Below are 13,644 nucleotides of genomic sequence, written 5' to 3' on the forward strand. Positions count from 1 at the left end.
ATGTTCTCATCTTCCTCCTGCCACTTCTACCCCAAGAGGCCTCTGCGTACTCCTAGCAGAGCAGGAGTTGACCCTCGTAGAAGAACTGGGGTGGCGGGCAGTGTCATTTCTCACTTTCTTTCTTGCTAACAGACTCTGATTCTGTGGAGGGTATTCACACCCCTCCGGGCAGCCTTATGCCTCAGGGGAAGTGAGCTGCAGCCCCAAGCCCAGGGGAGTATCTGGAGGAACCTAGGTGTTTGTTTTAGTTCCATTTTCTTTATGGGTGACTGGCTTAAGAATAAACAGATGACATAATTCTGGCCAATGAGACAGGAGGGAAAGGCTGCTGGGGAACTTGGGAAAAGGTTTTCTCAATTTCAGTCAACCCACAAGAACAGACAATTCTGTGCTGTCCCTGGGCCATGTGTTTGGTTGTGATGCCTGGAGCTCCTGCAACCATTCCGTAATCATGAGGGGAGCCAGCGTGGTGGTAAAGCCAAACACAGAAAGGCAGAGGCAAGAGAACCTCAGAAAAGCAGAACTAGAGTCCTAATGTACTTAACCAGGAGCCTTCCCTACCTATTTACTTGAGTTATGTGATGACCAATTGCCTTCTTGTTTAAGCCCAAGTGAGTCACGACTGCCTAGTACTTTCAGCCAAAAGATCTGAACTGATACGATCAGTGCCCAAAACATGAGATATGTGCACAAATATAAACAAGACCCATAAACATGTACATTTGTGTCTAAAAGTCCCACGTGTACGTCTGCTGAGGAAGAATGAAGGGGCTGTGCACTTATGTATAAGAACAAGGAAAATGGGCTTCCCTGGTGGCACAGTGGTTGAGAGTCCGCCTGCTGATGCAGGGGACACGGGTTCATGCCCCGGTCCGGGAGGATCCCACATGCCGCGGAGCGGCTGGGCCCGTGAGCCATGGCCTCTGAGCCTGCGCAAAAAAGAACAAGGGAAAAAGGAGGCCACTTGAGCAGCCAGGCATTAAAGCCCTAACCGTATGGGCACAGACATACAAGTAACTCAAGTGATGCACTTGGGCAGGTATATGGGGGAGCAGGGGCACTGCAGTTTCAACAAAATAATGTTTCCTGACAAGGGGGAATAAACAAAGACTATAAAACCAACACAAGAATCTCACCATGAATCTCTCCACCATCCCCTAGTTGCACCCACAGCTTTGCAGTCTCATAAACCCAAAAGGAAATTGGCCTGAGCACTCTGCTCATCTGCATTGATCGTTTCCTGACAACCAACATATTACAGTCCTGACTCCCAAGAGCATCTCTGTGGCTGCGGATCTGGGTGATAAACTGCTATTTCTTAGAGTTGGGGGAAAGAAATCATTGGAGGGAAATATTCTTATCTTTTCAGAAATAACTTCAAGCTTTGCAAACCTCTATTTTTGACACCATCAATCTGGTTTCCTCCAACAGCATATTTGAGGCAGGAATTGTAACTATCGTTGTAAGAATGTCGTTGTCAAGGCAAGGATGGTCATGTATATGCCACTTTGGCAAGGTGACAGAGCCCTTTCAAATTCTCATGCCACGTCATCTCAAAAAATACCAGCTAAGGTGGTCACATTTTCTTATCTCAAGTTTAGAGATGGTGGATGCCTTGCCCACAGTCATGTGGCTGCTGAGTCAGTAGGCTGGGACCAGGGTCTAGGACCACCCATACTCATCTTGCTTTCTTTTCTAATGAAAAGGGATCCCCTTCTTGAAATAAAGAGGTGCTCTGACCTTCCACCCAATGGTTTGGAAACAGTGGCTTGGGGGCAGCAGCTTGCATCTTGGATTGTGCGTTTCTCCTTAGAGACAGCTCCCTGAGATTCCAATCCTAAGTGGCAGATCTGCCTGGAAACAAGGAATGCAGTGAAATTTGGCCATGACCAGCATCTCTGGATCTGGGGGTTTAGGAAGTGTTAGAGGCACCTGCAAGAGCTTCTAGGCAGAGAATAACCAACAAAGACCCCTGATCCACTTGCATGAAGGGCACTTAGTGCTCTGCCAGAAATCCTGAAGAATGCCACCAGCCCGACTTGGGACATTCCCATGGAATTCAGCCACTTCCTGTCCCTCCCAGATGCTTGGGAAGAAATGGGACAGAACACATGCCAAACAGGTTCAGGCCCATCTGGGCACTCTGTCACATGAGTTATCACATCTGCTGGGGAGGCAAAAACAGAACCCCAAACCCCCAGAACAGCCCAGAATGCGATCCACTGAACATCTGTGTCCACAGAGAGATGCTAATAAGCGTACCTCAAAAATCAAGTTCGGGGGTCCAATAAATTTGGGAAATGCTGCAGACCCAAGTGTTCTCCTACAAAACTGCAATGACCTTTACCATTAGAAGCTCTCAGAATCCCACAGTAAAACAAAAAACATATTCAATCCAGGTTTTCCCAAACTTATTTGACCATGGAACTTTTTTTTCTGAAAAACTCCCAGAGCACCATTTGGGAAATCCTGTGTTAAAGGCAGTTGGGGAGAAGACAGAAGGGCAGTTGCACCCAGGGTTTCTTGGCTAACAGGTGAGTAGAGCTTGGGTTTTTAATTACTGACCATTAAGAAGACAGCACAATGAGAAGGAGAACTTCCCAGCTCTTAGGCACATCTCCCACCTGGAGTATGACTCATGTGCTCATTCAGAGGAAATGGAGATGATGACCATTTTCTCCTGGAAAGGGCTTCTGGAAAGAGAATACTAATAGGGACTGCCACTAACAATAGCACCCCTTGCTGTCTCTAAGGATGGTGAGGGGGTTCTTTTTTCCTGTCTTTTAGCCTCTGCCCATAAAACAGGAATTTCTTTCTCCTCAGAGACACAGGAAATAACCCCCAGCTCTTCCCCCAACCTGTGTGCTTGGTCCCTCCCTGTGAGAAGTGAGTGATTTACCTGATGGGTGAGGTGGGCAGAGTCCATCATCTCTCATCATATTCTCTTCCAGGTAGGGCTAATGCAGAAAAGGGAGACTCTTCCTGCCTGTGTGGTTTTCCAAGGAGCTCCTAAGCTTTCTGACTTGCAAAAATGAGGCAGACCATGACCCTCCATGCAACCAGATAGACAACATCTGCTCTGAGACCCAACTCCTGTCTATGCATCCCAAGTTCAAAGATTGGGAGAGGCATCAAGAAGCCCATTTTGGCTTTACTTCTAAGCAACTTTCTTAAGTCTAGCAAGAAAGCCCAACTTTTGATTCCTATCTGATCGCTGTGTGGATTTCTCAGCTGGTTCAGAATGATCACCCTTAAAAACTCCCATCCAATTTAGATGCTTGAATCCAGTTGAAGGAAAAAAGAGTAAAGGTCTGGGAAATCTTGAGCTGGAGAGGATCTCTGGAGGGAAATTAATCCTCCCACTCCTTGGAGACAAGACTGAGGCCAAAACATGCCAAGAAGACAAAGAGTCCTTCAGCTCCCAGGGCTCTGGACAGGAAGGGAAGGACCCACTCCACATCTCACTCACTTTCAGCTGTTGGGTGCACCTTCCCCTGCGTTCATGTTCCCCCACAAAATGACATGACTACAGGCTGGCTGAGGGTCTTATCATTCCTCACCACCTTCTCCACCACGGAGCACATGCTTACCCCCTAAATACTATTTTTAAGCCAATTACCGTGTATTTACAGTGAGCATAGTTATACCTAATTACTTAATTAGCATGACTGCATGCAGCTACTAACTTTGAGTATGTGATTATGGCGGTGAAGCACAGAACATATGAGGTCATGAGACTCAATAGGAAGGCAGGTTGTCTTGGCTCAGGGAGATGGACCAGAGTCTGTCCCTTTGGACTAGTTCGGTTACAGCTCCAAAGTACATGCTCAGCAATTTCTAGCGTTTCAGATAATTTGGAGGAAATGCAATCACATGATTTTTTTAAATCCTGGGATAGAAAAAAGAAATGGCAATATGCTATGCTTAGATTATGCCTAGATCTAAGGGATTTGGGAGTCAGTAACCACAGAGGTTACTCTCCAGGGACTGAAACCCTTAGGACAAGCTCAAGCATGTGGGCCCAGGACTCACGGCCTTGGCTTTCAAGATAACCCATTCTGGAATCATTTAGCTTTGTCTGGAAAGAAAAGAAACTGGTTATGTGTCTGAGCGCTCCTTTCCTCCTTGGGCTCACCAAACCTAACACCACAGCCTTCTCAGGGGTCTGCTACTTATTCTAACCGGATCTGAAAATAGGATTGAAGAAAAATCCAAGGCGAGCAATCCTAACTTTTGTTTGTTTAAAATGTTCTATGGGGCTTCCCTGGTGGCGCAGTGGTTGAGAGCCCGCCTGCCAATGCAGTGGACATGGGTTCGTGCCCCAGTCCAGGAGGATCCCACATGCCGCGGAGCGGCTAGGCCCGTGAGTCATGGCCACTGAGTCTGTGCGTCCGGAGCCTGTGCTCCACAATGGGAGAGGCCACAACAGTGAGAGGCCCGTGTACCGGAAAAAAAAAAAAAAGTTCTATGAAAGACTGTCTGGCAAACAGAGCCTGGAGATACCCAATCGGTGAAAAGGGCTAAGGCAAAATATGACTATTACCTTCACCAAGATTCAACCTATAGTTCCCTTAATGGGGACCATCAAGATCCAACCAGCAGAATAAAGGAAGGGATGTATCAGAACGGCCCACGCCCACATTGGTCCTAATCTCTTCATGTCACATTTAGCCAGGCCTCCCTCCTAAACCAACCAGAGGGGAGCAAACAGCAATCCCCCCACACCCTGTAAACCAGCCTCCACTTCAGCTCCACTCCCAGAGGAAGAGCTCCTAGCCCAGCCCTGTAACCAGGTACCATTCCTTCCATCAGGCAAGTCCATCAGGACTTGTGCTAGAGAAAAACCTAGAAAGGCATATTCTTCAGTAGCAGCAGCTACGACTGCTGTCTCTGCTCCTGGTTCCGGGGCGGGTGGCCTCCCAGACAAAGGAACCCATTCTCCATATTTCATCTGCAAGTCCGTTACGCTGAGCTAAGTGGCTGGGAATAAACACCCATCATTACCTTGCGCTAAGCAATGTTTGTTAGTATAGAAGGTGACAGAAATCTATATCATGCCGATGCACTATTAATACTGCATTATGTCCACAGGCTCCATACTCCCCACCATAGCTGGTAAATCGGCCCTGGCAGTTCCTCCTCCAGAAAAGACAGGGTCCGTGGCTGATTGGCCCAGAAGAGGAGGAAGAGACAAGCCACTCCCTCACTCCTGATGTAGGAAACACTGGTCCCAGATAAAGGGACACAGTGCACAGACCTACTGGTTCCAGCTTTGGTCATCTTTGTGGACGTCCTCGCCTTTTAGGCTGGTATGATAAGGGGGGGTGCATCAAGCAATTGCCCCAAGGAAAGAGAGTGAGGACAGGACCTCCAAACAGCTGCAATGTAGCCAAAGAGAGGTAAGGAAGGGTGGGTCCTTCACCCCATCCCAGGGCCCACGTCAGAGTAGCTGGCACTTAATAAGAGCTCAATGGATGTTTGCTGACTGACTGAGGAATAAAGGGGAAAAGGGGGTTGGAGGGAACCAACACAGATGGGGTATCAACAGCCCAATGAGAACGATGTGCTGTGAGGGACCCCAGGACAGAGCTGCCGGCTCAGCCAGGGAGGGAGAGTGACAGGCCTAAGAAAGCAGGATGTAGAGGTGACCAGCCAGGAGAGGCTGAAGGTTGAACGCACACGTATGGTTCAAAGTGTAGAGACTCACGTGGAAAATAGAGTCCTGAAGGCCTGAAAGGAGGCCCGAAAGACCAGGGCCAGCTTGCAAGTGACACATGGGGAAAGAGAAGGCATTAGCAAGGTTTCTGGGAAACCAAAACAGAAAAGGGCTTGGATGCCCAAAGAGGTGAGGGTCACTGGGGGCTCCGGGTGGGCACCATAGAGAGTCACTGTGACAAACTGCTTTTGAGACGCTGTGAAGGCATGAGCACGCTGGTCAGAAAATCAAGGCGTCAGTTCTGTAGTCAATGTGGCAATTGGCCTCTGACCAATGACAAGTTAGAAGTGAAGTATGCTCACTACAGGCTAAGTAGCTATCCGGTGAGAATTATACCATCATCAGTTGCTGGTATAGTTTAGAGCAGAAGACATATAGATGCACACACTTGTGTGTACACACACATACATAGACACACTCGAGAAAGCACATAGAGTAGGTGAGTGTGCACTGACAAGTCCAAGAGACCCTGGGGCAGGAGCTAAGCAGTGGAGGCCAGCCTAATATGAAATGAAAAGAACCTAATCCCCCTTGGTACCGCCACCTGGAAGACAGTTTGGCTGTTTCTTACAAAGCTAAACATCCTCTTACCACGCGATGCAGCAATTGTGCACCTAGGCATTTATGCAAGAGTTGAAAGCTTATGTCCATGCAAAACCTGCACACAAATGTTTATAGCAGCTTTATTCATAATTGCCCAAACTAGAAAGCAACTAAGATGTCTACTGTGGGCTGAGTTATGTCCACCCACAGCCCCCCAAAAAAACACGTTGAATTCCTAACCCCCAGTACCGTAGAATGTGACCTTATTTGGAAATAGGGTCATTGCAGATGTAATTAGTTAAGTCAAGATGAGGTCATACTGGAATAGGATGGGCCCCTAATCCAATATGGCTCGTGTTCTTGTAAGAAGAAGGCCTTGTGAAGACAGACACACAGGGAGGACGCCATGTGAGGACAGAAGATTGGAGTGATGCAGTGGCAAGCCAAGGGATGCCAGCAAACCACCAAAAGCTGAGAACAGGGAAGAAGGATTCCCCTACAGGTTGCAGAGGGAGCAGAGTCCCCCGAGACCTTGATTTTAGGCTTCTAGCCTTCAGAACGACGAGACAATACATTTCTATTGTTTGAAATCACAGTTTGTGGTACTTTGCCACAGCAGCCCTTAGACACGAATACAATGTCCTTCAATAGCTGAATAGATAAACTATGGTAGAGCCATACGATGAAGTATTATTCAGTGATAAAAAGAAATAAGCAATCAAGCCGCGAAAAGACATGGAAGAACCTTAAATACACATAGCTAAGTGAAAGAAGCCAATCTGAGAAGGCTACACACTGTATGATTCCAGCTATAACAACATTCTGGAAAAGGCAAAACTGTGAAGACAGTAAAAAAGATCAATGGTTGCCAGGGGCTGGGGAGGGGAAATGAATCATGGACCACAGGAGAGTTTTAGGGTAGTGAACCTATTGTGTGTGATACTTAAATGATGGATACATGACACGATGCTCTTGTAAAGCCCATAGAACTATACAACACGAAGAGTGAACCCTGCTGTAAACTATGGACTTTAGTTAATGATAATATATCAATATTTGTTTTTCAATTGTAACAAATGTACCACACTAATGCCAGATGTTAATAATAGGGGAGATTTTGGTGGGGGAAGTGTGAGGGGGTAAATGGGAACACTCTGTACTTCCTGCTTAACTGTTCTGTAAACCTAAACCTGCTCTAAAATTTTTTTTTTTAAATTAAGAAACTGACTTATCCCCAGGACCAAGTATTTCCTTATCTGAAGGCAACCATGGTCCCTTGGGAACTTGATTTTGGGGAAGAATTCAGAAAGGAGGATAAGTCCCAACAGCCAGACCAAGGCTGACCCAGCTTCATGACTACAGGGACCTTCAGCCAAGGTTCTCTTCCCCATAGGGCTGTCCTTATCCTGGAAACAGGGAGAACATTGAGCCTCCACAATACGGCATTCCTCAAAAGCCAGCTTCCCTGAGTCCAGGAGGTGGAGAGTAAATGCTTGTGGACCACTGGAATCCTAGGCAATGTGATCTGACAGGGAAACGATGCATCCTGGAGTCAGTAGGTCTGGGTTTTCATCTCAGGCTCTCTCTTAACAGCTGTATGATCTGGGACAAGTCCCTTAAGCTCACTGAGCCTCAGTTTCTTTATCTATAAAATGGGTATATCAGCCTCTCCCTCAGAGAGTGGGCGAAAGACTGCATGAGGTAAAAATGGAAAGCCCAGCCCAGGGCTTGGTCCAGAGGAGGCTGTCGATGCAGATCAACGACCTTTCCCTCGGTCTGTGACATCTCTCGAGAGCCTGTGCCTGGAATGAAGACACACTCACCAAGCGTCATCTGACACACGGTTGGTTGCTATCTTCTCCAACCCTAGTCCCATGTTGTGTTTCCACAGACAATGGAGACTGGTAACACAGGGGACTTCCCTGGTGGTCCTATGGTAAAGAATCCGCCTTCCAATGCAGGGGATTCAGGTTCGATCCCTGGTCGGGGAACTAAGATCCCACATGTCGTGGGGCAACTAAGCCTGAGCGCCACAACTACTGAGCTTACGCACCTCAACGAGAGAAGAAAAAACCTGCACGCCACAACTAGAGAGAAGCCCGTGTGCCACAACTAGAGAAAAGCCCACGCGCCGCAATGAGAGATCCCACATGCTGCAACTAAGACCAGATGCAGCCAGAAATAAAAATAAATAAAGGAAAATTTAAAAAAAAAAGACTGGTGACACATAAGAGCTACTTCTTGGAATAAGTTCAAAGTCAGGTTTGCGAAACAGGACCCACATCTTTGAGAAGGGACAGGACGACCTAAGATTTCACTCAAAATCATGCAAGACTACTGTGCATGGCTTTTCCTCTAAGCCGTGGGTTCCCAGGAGGGAAAGGTCACTTTGCAATAGGATGGGTCTAGGAAGAACTCACACGTGGTTGGAAGTGAGCCAGATGCCCAGTGATGAGTAGGTACAGGAAGGAAGAAAAGGGAGTGAGGGGATGTGGGGAGGGATATGGGCATTTCAAGCGGGAATTACACTGTGGTAACAGTCGGAGGTGTGAGCTTGGAGGGAGACCTGGAAAGAAGTGACTAGGGGTAGAGGCTGGTGAATCAGCAGCAGAAAGGAGCAAGGTGAAGACACGAGGACTTGGGAGTGGCCCCAAGGGGGCAGAGGGTCCCATCCTGCATCTTGGGAGATCAGCCCCGGTGGCAGTAAGCCCCTGAGGGTAGGGACCATGCATGCCTTGTTCGCCATTGTTTCCAAAGCCGAAAAGAAGGCCTGACACAAACCCTCAATGAATATTCTTTCTTTTTTTTTTTTTTTTTTTTTTTTTTTTTTTTTTTTTTTTGTGGTACACGGGCCTCTCACTGCTGTGGCCTCTTCCTTTAAGGAGCACAGGCTCCGGACGCTCAGGCCCAGCGGGCATGGCTCACGGGCCCAGCTGTTCCGCGGCACGTGGGATCTTCCTGGTCCAGGGCACGAACCCGTGTCCCCTGCATCGGCAGGCGGACCTCAATGAATATTTATTGAATAGATGAAAGGGAGAAAAATCAGCACTGTGTGAATGACTCAGATGCTAACGAAGACGAGGGACCCAAAGGAATATGCTCAAGTTTTACCAAGAGAACTCAGGGGTTCCTGGGGAAACAGAGCTATGAGACAGGGAATGCGAAGAGGTATAACGCTGAGTGGAAGGGGACAATGTCTGAAAGGGGAGGTGAGAGCAAAGGATGGCTGGCCAGGGTCAGAGAGAGTCTCTGACTACTGGCCCACCAGGAGGGGAGAGGTCAAAGGGAGGAATGGAGAGCTGGGAATGCTGACGCCGGGAAGATGGGGCCCCGTACCCCCGAGACAGAAACAACCTGAGAATAAAGGCAGACAACCTGGCCTGGGGACAGAGGGCAGGAGGGGAGGGTGACATGGCTTAGCACCCCCCAGCTAGCCTCTGCTCTCTCAACCAAGAGGCAAAGTTGTCCTCTGAGAATGGGTTTGGGAAAAGGGGATGAACAGAGAACCCCAGGGCCTTGAACAGAGCCGAAGAGCCTTCCAACCGAGCAACGGGCAAGAGGCAAAGCATGACTCCTAACACAGCCGCCTGCAGTCCAGCCCAGCACAGGCAACACAACTGCAGCCCAGAGCAGTCACAAGGGGGACAAAAGTCACCTAGTGCCCAACGTTGCTACAAATAGCTTGACACTTCTCCCCAGTGACCCACCTAGACCGGCCCCTTGCTGTCTCATTCAGAAGGGCCTAGCCTCAAATTGGCTGTGTGACATGGAGGGCTGTACCGGTTTCCTGATGCTTTCGAGCATCAGGGGGCTTTAAATAAATAATGAGGGCTGCCTCACTAGACTGCAGATTCTATATCCAACCCGGAAGAGCAGCATCTTTATTCAGCTCTTCCAGAACCCCTGGAAAGACGGAATAAATTTAGAATAAAGACAATGCCAAATGCAGAGCACTCGGGAACATAGGTGAGGGGCTGCAAGCATCTGATAACGGATGGTACTAGGTGAGCTCTACACATCCTTGCAGCCCTGACACACTATGAAAAATGCTATGGACCAGACTGAAGACAGAAAGAAAGTGAGAGGGCAGGAGAGGAGCAGCGTCTTAATCACTCCAGCCAGAAAGGTCCCACCGTTTATGATAAACACATGTGTAAAAAAAGAAAAGCACTTCTGTGCTAAATCCATCAACGGAGGACTTGCGGAAATGAGGCCTAAAGTCAGGTAGCTACTATGTCCCTGCGATTTCTTCCCACAGTCCGCATTGTTAAATGGGACGAGAAAGGACTCAGATGGGAGACCCCCCACCCCGGGGCCCCAAGATGTGAGCATTTCTCCTCCCTTAATCCCCTGCTTCTTGCCATCTCCCCCCGAAGGAGTGACCCCAGCCCCGTCTGCAGCATCATAAACGTTCCCCGCTTATTCATCTGCCAAGGCACATGTGGTTTTAATTATTTATGATAGTGTTTCATCGCACATGGGGATGTGTCTTGGAGTCCCTTCCCTTGACTGATGAAGCCTTTGTAATCAGAGACCTGCTGCTTCCCAGCCGGTAAATCTCAGCGAGGAGAGGGCCAGGCGCTCCCTTCCAGGACTGTGTGAGTCAGCCATGGATTTGCAGAGGGCGGATTAGCCAAATCCGGTTACAAGGCTCCTGCACGTTGTTTGTCCTTGCCACACGTGTTTTCTGAAAACAATTAAGAGCCACCCATTGTCTACCGAGAGGACAAAATGTACCGCTTCCCTGAAAAGGGTATCTTCCCTAATATCAGAGGGTTTGGATAAGCTGGATTCATCCAGGGATTTTGCTCTGATGAGGTCTTGTTTGTTGCCTACTCCCTCAAGTCTTGTCACTAAACCTGCTTCCTCTCTGTCTCCGCCGACCCCTTCCTGTGTACACAGAAGTGCTGTCTGGACGTAGAAAGGCTGCCTGCTTTGAGTCACAAACACAAGGAGCTGTGGAGACGCTTCTCCTCTGCACCGTTTCCCAGGGCGACAGCTCCTTGGCTGGGTGCTGGGTCCTGACATCAAAGGACACTCAGAACCCACCGGTCTCTCCACGGTGCCCACTCATTCTGATGGCCCAGAGGGATCTTCCTCCCCACATGCCAGATTCGCCCCATCTGGAAACTATGCCACCACCTGGTATCAGGAGCCCATGGGACCCTACTCTACCCCAGGGCCCAGAGCTTCCATGACAGGGAACAAAGCCCATTCTCATTTTTCCTGGACTCTGTCTTTGTGAATTCACCTACTCACTACAATTTATGTGCAACCCCAGAACACACACACACACAGCGCTTTCGCAGTCATTCACAAACATTCGAGAAGCGGTGACAAATTTGAGTCACCCCACGTGCACATTCCCGGCTGAGGTTAAAAAGCCATGCTCTGCTTTCTCGTTTCAGCTCTCATACTGTAAACAAGTGTCCTTCTCGTGGTCTATCCAACGCCACCTTTTTTGCATATATGTGCTTTTCGTGGGTGAGATTTCAGTTTAAAGCAGCCCCCAAAGCATAGTGCTGAAGCTCTGTCTAGTGCTCCTATGAGTGAGAAGGCTGCGATGTGCCTTACGGAGAAAAGAGGTGTGTTTGATAAGCTTTGTTCAGGCATGAGTCATAGTGCTGTTGGCCACTATGAGTTCAATGTGAAGGAACCAACAGTATGTATTAAGGTGTCTTTAAACAGAAGCACACATGATACAGGTTACGTCTTGATCAGCTGATAAAAGTGCTGTGACCAGAGGCTTGCATGAACCTAACCCTGGATTCCCCCTAGGAACAATGGTCCAATGTTCGCTAATTTAGTGGTCAAAGTGACTTTACAGAATACTTGGAATAACGAGAATCAGTTGTATATTCAACAGCAATGCCAAGCCTCTATTCAAATATCAATATCACTCTAGAAAGCTCAGCAGTGCCAACCCTGGACCGAGCTTGGACCCATGCTACCATCCCAGAAGGGCTTTCCTCCCAGCCTCACCGAGGTCAGTCCAGGATGACCCTGATCTGAGGTGAGCGCTTTAGCCAGAGTAGAACCATTCTTTGCACTGTCTTCCCCACTGTTTATCTGAAATGCAGGTATCTTTCTTCCCTTGCCCAGCCCTGGTCCAGAACCCAAGTACCCTTCCTCTAACTGGTACTGATGGGGGAGTCTGATAAACACTGAGACAGATTCTGGAGGACATCAAGGTTGGGAGGCAAATGATGACCTTACCCTGATTTTAGCCCAGTCCCTCCCACTGTGGCGATCATCTCACTAAAAACAGAGGCAGAAACACAGAAGCAAAGGTGGACAGGGTGGCTGGATGCCCACTCTGCTATAAGATGGACGAGTGGGGGCAGCAAGAGTTCTGTGAGCTACAAAGAGCATAGCCCAAGTATAGAGAGCTCCGCCAGCAGGGAGAGCAAGACCAGAGGCATTTCTTCCTAGGCTGACCTGGGACTAGCTGACCAGACAAAGAGAACAGATTGGCAGAAGCCCACGGGCAGGGAAGGGGGACTCACAGCCTCCCAGAGCCTCGGGTTTCCTGTCTGTAGATGAGGCCTTAACCTACCCCATCCCTTCTGTCCCTTCTAGCTCTAAGGCACTCTCCAGGTGTCTCTGTTCCCTCTCCTGACATAGCTGACCGTTTCTTGGGAGCAGAAGCCATGGGAGGGGAGGGGTGTGCACTGTAGTCGCTGAGCCTAGATTGAGCCTGGGGACACAGCAAGGGAAACAGCTGCTGGATGGAGGGCCAAGCCACGGAGGCACCAGGAATGGGGAGAGGCCCTAGCAGACTCAGCAGAAATACAAAGGGAGGGGCTGAACCACCAGGAGGAAAGAGAGATTAGGAAGCAGGTGCCCTGAGCCCTCTGATCTGAAGGAGACATCTGTAGCGGGGAGGGGAAGGGTCCTAGCACAGGGGCCATGATCTGATTCTCAGAACGTGCACTTCGGGGCACTGGAGGGGCAGCTAGAGAGAGGTTTCCATTCGAAAGGTCCTCACCGCCCTTCACTCCCTTCCCCTCTAGTGGAGGCTGGGGCAGCAGGTCTGACGACCTCAGGGGCTATTGTCTGGACAGAGTCAGGTTACATTTCCTGAATACACAGGCCAGGTGCACAGGTACAACCAGCCGTGTCTGTGCCCCCTGCCTTACTGGGAGCACCTCTCCAGGTGGGGCTGGGCCTCCTGCCTCCAGGCTGCTCCCCGCCCCGCCCCGAGCCCGCTCTGCCCAGGGGACTCTGTCCCAGTGGTGTCCCCTCGCCCAGGCTATTCTTCAAGTTTTGAAACAAAGAGGGAGGGTCTCTTAGAGAGTGGGAGGTTAGCAGGTGGTAGGTCACCCCAGAAGGTTCCAGAACCCCAGCTACGTGGTCTATCGCCATGCCACCCTCCCTCCCCAGAA

General features: G+C 49.3%; 1 protein-coding gene across 7 annotated transcripts in view; it reads right to left on the reverse strand.

Moving 5' to 3' along the window:
• NTRK3 (neurotrophic receptor tyrosine kinase 3) overlaps positions 1-13,644 on the reverse strand; it is a 388,119-nt gene that overhangs the window by 149,781 nt on the left and 224,694 nt on the right. The gene's annotated exons all lie outside the window — the stretch shown is intronic.

Source organism: Tursiops truncatus, chromosome 2, assembly GCF_011762595.2.
Source record: "Tursiops truncatus isolate mTurTru1 chromosome 2, mTurTru1.mat.Y, whole genome shotgun sequence".
Lineage (NCBI taxonomy): Eukaryota > Metazoa > Chordata > Mammalia > Artiodactyla > Delphinidae > Tursiops > Tursiops truncatus.